Consider the following 10,259-nt stretch of genomic DNA (forward strand, 5'->3'; position numbering starts at 1 on the left):
TGTCCTCACATTACTGCCTGTTGCGATAATATCCACATTAACGCAAGAGATGTCTCCCCAGATACCCAGGGAATCTAGAAAACAGTCGTTCTGATTTCAAGGGGGATTCGCCTAGTTGGCCTGAGGACATCAGGCTCTAATTTTCTGCTTTTTTCACTAGTCCATTGACCTTCACAAAATAAGGGACTTCAGTGAGGAAGTCCCCAGATTCCACAGCCCTCAATACTACATGAAGCACTGGGGCCTCTCTCCCTCTGGCTCCACCTCCCACAAGAAAAAGCTTAGGCACAGAGCCAGCTAACTTTCTCGGCTATTGGCACCTCGAAATGGAAGTAAATCCCTAATCTTCTGATTTATTATTTCCTGTTCTTCAAAGAGAGGGGAAGGCAGCAACGCTTGAAGTATTTAGGCAGTTAGTCACTGTACAAATCCATCTCTTGTCTCACCCCCAATTCAGGGGAATAATATTTTTTTTCCCTGAGTTACATAAAGCATGATAGAAAGCATTTCAGAGCCCTCTCTGCCTCAGGAACGATTTCTTGTGGTAAATCTCTAGAAAATCTTTCACCGTTTCTAAAATAAGTGCCCAGGCTTTGGAAATAGGTCTTCCGGTGTGAGCAAGCTCTAGTTCACTCATGTGTTAACCTTGCCATCTCTTCTTCTCTTTCCATCACCTCTCTGTCTTCAGTTCTAATGCAGTTCCATCCAAATCACAGGTGCAGCTGTATGTCTGTGTGGAAGCGGAGCTACAGTTAAGACCTGGGGACTTTTGATATTAAAGTTCAGTGTTACGTCAAAACTAAAAATATACCATGGGAGTGAGGTTAAACTTAACGTGAACTGGAGAATTTCACAATTAGCCAAAGGACAGGGATTATTACCAACTGGAATTTCCCAAACACGCATTGCCCTGGCCAAATAAGGCAGCTGGAAATGACATTAATCCCTTGGGGTTTTATCCATATCTGTGTTGGTGTATTAAGTATATGCTGTCACAAAATGACCAGGAGATGCATAGGAACCAAGACCACTTGGCACATCTATAACTTATACTTGATTATGGTTGTACAATGGAGGGTGACCATTTGATATAGCTGAAGTGGTCTTTGTTCTTGGGGTAGATGTCAGATAGCCCCTGGCTTCCATCAGATGTTCTGGGGTGGGAATCATGGTCTATCTGGCTGCAACAGTGAAGACAGCTGAAGCTGGGCCTGAGAATCCCCCTTTTTGCCCTTCTCCTGCTCTAATTTGGCCCTTAAAAAATTCTGTCCTCTTGCGTGGTTTTAAATTCATCTAGTTCCCATCAGCTCATCTCTTTACTTAACTTTGGTCCCTGGATGGCAGAATCCAAAGCCACAATTCCTGGCTGGTGCCTCACAGCTTAACTCATTTTCTACCCTCCATCTTTTAATATGACCAACTTTCAATTGCCATTTTGGCTGTCTGCTTCTGGCTTTTCTCACATCTGCTTCTTGCTTTTGGGAATGCCAATTCTTATCACTAAAGATCCAGTTGTCCCTAATCTTTGACTGTTCAACTTGTAAGTACCCACATGTATTAATAAACACAAGAAAGTTTCATAGACCCTACTATACACATGTGACTCTTAATCATAAGCAGAACATATGTAGACAGTGACTGACTGAGATATATCTGCCTTTGTAAATCCAGAGGTGCCGTCCCCACCTCTTGGTTTTCCCCACCATTGGTTTGTGAGTCAACAGCTCCTAATCCTGACCGTGAGGCATCCTAACACCCAATTCTAGGCATATGGTTCATTTTTGCCTCTAAGTCTGGGACCAAATTTCAAAGCTATTGAGACTCTGGGTTATCATTTGAACTTCATTCAAGTTCAAGTCCATCTTGAAACTCTCTCTCCTACTCTGGCCTTGAATCAGCCTCCTGAGAGTCAGTGACCACCTATCACCTGGCCTCTAACCCTAATGGACAGTTTGGGGTTCCAGGGACACTCTGCAGCCCTTCCTTCCTCCCTCCCTTCCTTCCTTTTATTCAATAAACATAGCACTTTAGCTACATACTTTACAGGAATTTGAAAATCTGATTGGGAAGAACTTCTCCTATTCCCAGCTTTTATTTCACACACACACACACACACACACAGAGAGTCATAAACATGGTTAAAGGAAACATAATATTAAACACACAAATGAATGATACAAACAGAAATAGTTCTAATAATTGAGAGAAATAAAAGTAAAATAGCATCTGAACAAATATTAGAATAAAAATTAACAATGTGAGTAATAATATTTATCAATTATTATGCATTTCTATACCTGTATAAGACAAGGTATTTCTCTATAACAGTCACTGCTCAGGTATCTTCAGTTCACTGAATGGCGGCTGTCTCTCTGATGTGCGTGTGTATTTGTGTGTATGAATGCCTAGTGGGGTTTGCTTTAAGACTTCTCTAAAACCCATATCTCTATGAAGTAAGAATCATCCTTAATTCACCAACAAGGAAACCAAGGCTTAGAGCGACTAAGTAACTTACATCACTAGTAAGTGGCAGGCCTGAGTTTATCTACTCCAAGACTGACATTCTTAAACAAAATTAAGATTTCCAAAAGGAAGTGGGGCTTAAGTATGGCCTAGAAGGATGTGTAGGAATTTAATAGCAGAAATTAGAAGGATAAAAGGAGGGAGAAAAGCCTTGGGTTGAAACTTGAAATTGAGACAAAGCATGGTGTATAGCAGGGTCAATAAAAACCAGAGGAGAAAGTAGTGGTAAGAAGCAACGGACACTGAAACGTCGAGGGTAAGCTGGGAGCCTTCTGTGGAAGCTGAATGCTGGAATGAAGACTCTGAGCTTGAGTCAAAGGCAATAGGAGCTCTAGAAAGCGTTCAGTGGAGAAGGAACCCAATGCCCTCAGTTTTTAAGAGGGTTAATTCAGCCAAAAGAGTTAGATGCATTGGGATAGAGGAAGCAAAAAAAATCTACAACTGACAAATGACATCCATTTTAATATGATCTTCTCCCTTCATCATTCCAATCACTTCAAAACAGAGCACGTGACCTCAATAACCTGTCATGGACAATTCTCCCCACATGCATTTCAGGGAAAACCTTTTTTTGTTGTTGTTTCTTTAATTGTCCTTAAATCAATGCTCGAAAGCAGTGGTTCTTTCCTTCCAATTCTAACTACTAACATATGTAATACTACCCCAAAATTTAAAAAAGAAAGAAAGAAAAAAGATTTATCAAAGCAAAATAGTGGTCCCCTCTGATCTCATATCATTTCTGAGGAATCCGTATGAAAAAAGGGACCCTGAACTAACAGTGAAACATGCTCAAAATTTCACCCACACAAGATGGAATTTTGCCAGGAGCTGCTAATGATGGAGACGGTTTAGCATTTGTTGTTTGATGGAGAAAGTTCCAGGGAGATTTCAACTAAGCTGCAGGAAATCTCCCTTCCTTCTCAGGCTACTTGCTAGGTCATAGAATGGGGTTTCAAAGGACACAGATTGAATGGCCTTGTCCCCATGGAGGCCAATGCCCTTCCCAGAAGTGTTAAGTCCAATGGTTTCTCCAGGAAAAGGGAACAGAGGAATCAAGAATGGATGGGTATGCTGACTAATCTATAAAACTAGTGCCCCAGGAGGGTCAGAAGTTGAAATCTTTTTTTTTTTTTTTTTTAATAATTAGAGTTGCAATGGTCTGTGTGACTTGAAATTTCAAACTTCAATGTTCTTGGCGAAAATGCTCAATAATAATTCAGAAAACAATCAAAAGCTGAAGCAAGAAATATTTAGATTTCCATCAGGTATCATCTTCTCAAGCAAAGTCAACACAGGTCTTCTGGTAAGTCACCACTTTGAAGACTAAAATTAAACGTAACTCTCAAATTCTCTCTTTAGGGCCCCCTCTGTCACTAGGCTTGGTACTATTTGTGGCAAGAGGCTCCCAAGTTAGGATGGGCCACAGGAAGGCAGGTCTGACTTTTCAGGACTTCCTGTTAGGACTGACTTTTGAAGAATGAGCTCCCTCTGGGACTCCAAATGTAACTGACACTATCTGCAACTCAATGTTTACCATTAGGAGGCATTTTTGAACTTTCAGTCTAAAATTTTCATTGAAAAGAAGAAACATGAAAGCGTGCTTACAATATGATATTAAGTGGGGGAAAAACTTCAGAATGTGAACCTTCAGATTTTAAATACAGATGCAGGTGGACAAGACTAGGATGGAATCTGCAAACATGAAAACAATTAATTTAGGTTTAAGACGTTTAAGACATTATGAGGATATGTTTTTTCCAGTGTCATTAAGTGTTGCTATTTTACTGATTTTAGATTTTTTTTAAGTGGATCGGAAACCCAACCATTGTATAAAATTGAGTTATTCTCAGTAGATTGGTTTTGAGAGAGCTGGGTAGGATCTTCAGCCATTTCTCATCCTCCAAAAATTTGTTATGAAGAATAAGTAAGTTAGCAATGTACAGTAATTAGCATCGTGCCTGGCACATAGTGGACCATTTTGTCATCTTCACCATCATTATTATTAGTACTGATCTCCAGTAGAGCCCAGGATGACCCCATCCTTTAAACTTCTCTACCTGATTTTGTTTCCCCACTAGCAGTCAGCTTAAATACTGGATTTTTCCTGCTTTCATTACTAAAATCCCACCTTGGTTTGCATAAGGCTACCTGAGTGAATGTTGACAAACCTGATCACTCCTGGTGTGGTATGTGTGGCAGGATGTAGTTAATATAAACTGAGTGTCTCATTCAATGACATTACAAATTTATTAGAAATAAGAGAAACATGCTGAGAGAACATGCATTTCATGAGACGGCCACCTTCGTCATGACTGCATATGCTACCAATATCTGGAGGAGTTTTCTGTATTTGCTGACATCTGTGATGTCTGCTATGCTGGAGAGGTCCACCAGAGTCTTCCAACCTCCAAAGCAAGGGAAGATTCGCAGCCCTTATTTGATGTCTCTTACAGGGGATTTTCCTGTGTTAGAAAGGTTCTCGGTGGAAGGTCCAAATGCATTGGTAAATATCTTCCAGGCACTCTGGGACCTTTCACTCTAAAGACCAGCTGTTAAACTAAATTAAATATTTTCTTCTCTCCTCCCCTCTCCAGGGGCCAAGCATTTCACTAAAGACTGCTGACAACCAGGAGTCAGAGCACACAGTCTGTTATTAGATAGAGTTCCCTCTTGCCGGGGACTGCCTCAGAAGAGGCTGGAGTCCATTCAAGATCTGCAAAGAAGCACAATTCCAGGGTATTCCCTAGCCTTCTCATCATTAAGGTACATGACACTTAGGATGTCATAAATGCATTCAGTCAGTGCCCTGATTCTGCTACCCTATGGAGGAATCTGCTGTGTGGGCTTCAAAATGGAAGCATCATCAATCTTTCATTAATCCAACACACCTTTATTAATCATTACTGGATTTTACTGACCTTAAGACCTTACTGAGCTTAATGTGTTTGTTTGTTTTACATTTAAACACCTCTGAATTCAGATGTGCAGGAAAGCCAGGCAGCCATTGGACATACTTAATACTGCCTGTGAATGACCATCAACGTTTTCATACTAAGTGTCAGTGGCTTGGAGGAAAATCCCGAGGACAGGAATTGAACCCTCTTTTAAGAAACGTTTCTTCACAATATTCTTGAAAGCCCAGAAGACAATGTTGTGTGAAAAAAACCCAGGCAACAGAGATTCTAAGTCAGAGAGTGATGCACAAGACTCGGACCCAGATGTAAAATGTTTTAAGAACACCTTAAACAATTAATTGTGTAATTATTTCCCTTTTTGTTTGTGCACAGGCATGATACATGGCAAAAATCTATATCTAAATAAGTCTAAAAGAGTATTTCCAATAAATAATAATTACTTTTCAAAAATAAGCGTAACAGTTTAAACAGAAGAAAATCAAAAAACTTTTCTTAGAATAAAGTCTGTTCTATTATTCACCTATGGAATATAGTCTGTTCTCAGGTTTAAGGGCTACACAAGTCAGTGGTATGAAAAAACAATGTGTGCATTACACTTGGTTAATTAGCCAGAAGACGTTGGATTAGCCAATATGGTGGTCTTCCTATAAACACCTCTACACCTAAGCAGGGCTGACTACAACTCCATGGACTGATGAGTCTTCCTGTTTTGAGAGCAGCAACCTCCTCCGAAATGAATTCTGGAGCAATACCATTTGCATGGGCCACTAGCAAAAATGCACTCAAAATGTACTGACCAAAACAACCAGGAAATAATAAAAATATCATGTTTATTGGACACATGCTAGACATTGTGCCAGGCATTTTGTATGCTTTAGTTCATTCAAACCTAACAAGAAATCTGTGTGGCAAATATCAATATCCATAAATTACGGATGAAAAAAATTGACCAGAAGAGTTCTACTTGCTCCAATTTACGCAACTGGTAAAGTACAAATATGGGGTTTGAGCTCTAAACACTACGTTCTTTTTTATATATTCTTAATACAAAGTATTGAATGATCCCTTAATCAATCTACGCCAAGAATCATCCCACACACAAACACACAAACTAAATTGCTAAACCCACAAACTAAGAGCAAGTAATGAAATGTTTATATAAGTCAAAAGAAATATTGAGCCAAGTAATCACTTATTTCATCAGAGAATGCATTAAAACATAAAATGATTGATGATGATGTAAAAGAAAGTGATCAGTGGACCTTGGGATCTTGACATTGTGTGATACATGAGCCAAACTTGTTATGGAAAGTCCTGAAATTGTTTAACCTGTGTGAGTGAGGGGCGGGAGGTCATGCTTTTCAGGTTAGTGACAAATTTTTCTATTTAAGAGAAAAAACACTTCCATATACGTTAGGACTCCCCTTCCTAACACAAGCTTGAGATTCATGGGGAGGGAAACACTTTCATAGTGTTCATTTAACCTCAATGAGAACGCATTCTGATTACAAGGTTTCAGAACGTGAAATCAGCTTTATACAGAATGGTTCACGTTTTAAACACCAGGTACAATTACTGCATCGTGAGAAGCCGATTTCAACCACAATTTTAGATCCAACAGGCAAGAGAAAAAGTTTGAACAGAGAAATCACTCAATAGGTGATACTATTTAAAAAGAAATATTAAAAATACTCAGCCATGATAGCCTTCAATGAGGAAACATTCAACTAGCAAAATTATTAATACATAGTGCAGATAAGCATAGGGTGGAGTGGAAATCAAATTCTTCAAAAATATTGATGTTAGGATTGAAACCTAGACTTCCTATTCTCATGCTGTCTCCATCACAACATCCTGCCTCTCTGCAGCATTGAAGAACCTTCTTTTGCAGATGGACGTAACCAATAGTTTACTAAGTATTAAGTAAAAAGAGTATAACAAACTCAGGCTTGGTTCAGACTGGTATGAACCAAGGGAGAAGGTCACATTTATGGAAGAGGAAAAGCAACAAGAGATGCTGGCTCAGTGAATCAAGGAGTCGAAAGAAATATTTCTTGGACTCTAAAGGTCTGGCAGTAGTGCTATTTTATTTAGAGAATAGCATGGGGACAGGACCCATGGGCAGTAAGAGCTGCAGACATGGGACAGGACCCATGGGCAGTAAGAGCTGCCATGTGTTGCGGGTTAGAGTTAAATTTGTAAGTCATAGGTATGTGAGTTATTTCTTTACAAGACAAAGGAAAGACCACGAAAAAAAATCATTAAAATGGTATCAGTGCAGGTGGGGTCTGGTTATTGGGTCGTCCTATGACTTTAGATAAGAATCAGATCAGATTAAGTCAGGATGTCCTGTGCTTCCCAGAGGATGATATAGATTAGCATGTAGGGCAGGACGCCTTGGGCTTCTCTCCCTGGGGCAGCCTTGATCCTCATCACAAGGATCTAGGTAGATTTACAAAATTGAACTTAGCTGGGAAACAGCTCAGTAGACCCAGAAACGGATCCATGACACGGATCTCACTCTATGGCTTCAGCTATAAACAAACTTGTGCAGATTCTCTAGGAAGGAGGTTGTAAATAACCAGGCAGAGGGTCAGGGGTTGATTAAGTGGGCCAGGACTGAAGAAACTCGGAAGGAAATGGAATGCTGACTGGGGAACATATTCGGGAGTCCAACTGCAGGGTTTGGCCCCTCCAAAAAATGGAAGATTGTAGGAAAATGGCTCAGATAAGGCCAATTACTGGCTTCCAGGCCAGCAGCAGAATGACTCACTCTGAATCTCTAGGTGTTCTTGCAAAGATAAGCACCCTGTTGATTTGAGGTTGTAGTGGGGGGCCTCAGTTGCTCCAAGTAAGAAACACTTTATTGGACTATTCTCAATTAAATTATCCCAGCCATGGTCCCTTTACTTCATGTACCTTCTGGAATTTCACCTCTCAGCTCTTTTGTCCTCTGCTGATCTCTGGTGTTTTGGTGGAAGATGACAAAATGCAAAAGCAGAATGGAGGATCGCCTATGCTGTGTGATTTGAAGGAGGAAAAGGACACTTTTTTTTTTTAAGATTTTATTTTTTCCTTTTTCTCCCCAAATCCCCCCAGTACATAGTTGTATATTCTTCGCTGTGGGTCCTTCTAGTTGTGGCATGTGGGACGCTGCCTCAGCGTGGTTTGATGAGCAGTGCCATGTCCGCGCCCAAGATTCGAACCAACGAAACACTGGGCCGCTTGCAGCGGAGCGCGGGAACTTAACCACTTGGCCACGGGGCCAAAAGGACACTTTTTTGCCTTCAGATTCCTACCATTGATGTGCTAGTGTCTGGAATTTCATTATCTCTTTGAGTTATTGTTAATTTCCAAAGATCATCTTATCTATCTTTATCTATTATTCCACCTATGTTTCTCCTATCAAATCTATCTAAACTTGCAATAATGTCTGAGAAGTCTGACCCTTTTAGCCAATAAATACAATTTTTAGCTTCCACAGAAATAATTTATCACATGAGAAGAAATGGGCAGCTAGGCTTTTAAAATAGAAGAGAAGAAAGTTTGAAAGTATGACAATTCAGAATGACAGAGGAGAGGGAGAGAGAGAGAAACTGCTCTGTTATGTGGGTTATATGGAGGAGTTGTAGGAATAGTGAAAAAATACTGAAGCCCGTGTCCATTCTGGCATGGCTGCTATTTGCGAGGCACCGTGCCAGCTGCTTTATATGCAGCATTTCATGGACAAGTCCCTCAAGTAGCTGTAATTTTCTCCATTTTAAAGATGAGGAATTGAGGATCTGAGAACCTAACACTAGTTACTCAGTGAGAAGCAGAGGTAAGTTTCTAACCAAGTTATTTTCTCTGCTTGTGTTATTGTGATTTATAATAAGAAATATATATTTGGCCTTCACCCCCTTTCCTGGCACAGGGCTCTTGAAACCTTTGGAATTTCCTAAGTGATGAGAGTCATAGAGGTGTTTTGTTATGTTAATGACATGGCTTTTGGGCATCACCTAAGGATGGAAGTTGGTTGCCAGGAGACCCAACCATGTGATTAGATGGTTGGAAATTTCAGTCCCACCCACCCCCACCTCTGAGGAGGGAAGAGAGGCTAGAGGTTGAATCAATCGCCAATGATTTAATCCGTCTATGTAATGAAGCCTCCATAAAAACCCAGAAGGAGAGAGTTTGGAGAGCTTCCAGGTTGGTGACCATGTGGAGATGCAGGGAGATTGGCCTACCTAGAGAGGGCGTGGAAGCTCCTACCCCTTTCCCCATACCTTGCCCTACACATCTCTTTCATCTGGCTGCTTCTGAGTTATATCCTTCTATAATAAACTGGTAATCTAGTAAGTAAACTGTCTCTGTGAGTTCTGTGAGCCCCTCTAGCAAATTAATCAAACTCAAGGAGGGAGTCATGGACATCTTTGATCTACAGCCAATTGGTCAGAAGTACAGCTAACAACCTGGATTGGTATCCTGAGTTGGAGGTCAGTCTGGGCTTGCAACAGGTGTCTGAAGTCTTGTGGGACTGAACCCTCAACCTGTGGAACCTTATGCTATCTCTGACAGAAGCATCGGAATTGAGTTGAATTGTAGGACACTCAGTTGGTGTCCCAAGAATTGCTTGTTGGTGAGGGGAACCCCCTCCACACATTGGAAATTGAGTCTCAGATCCTTTATACTGCTCCAAAATGCTTTCTCTTTCCTGTATGTTGCTCTCCCTCCAAAACATCCCCAAAGACTCACCCTACCTCATGGAATCACAAATGACAGCTCTGAAAGGAATTCATGATCCCCACAGCCCAATGGTCCCAGTTTACAGATGGGAGGCAA

The sequence above is a fragment of the Equus przewalskii genome, chromosome 21 (genome assembly GCF_037783145.1).
Source record: "Equus przewalskii isolate Varuska chromosome 21, EquPr2, whole genome shotgun sequence".
Classification (NCBI taxonomy): domain Eukaryota; kingdom Metazoa; phylum Chordata; class Mammalia; order Perissodactyla; family Equidae; genus Equus; species Equus przewalskii.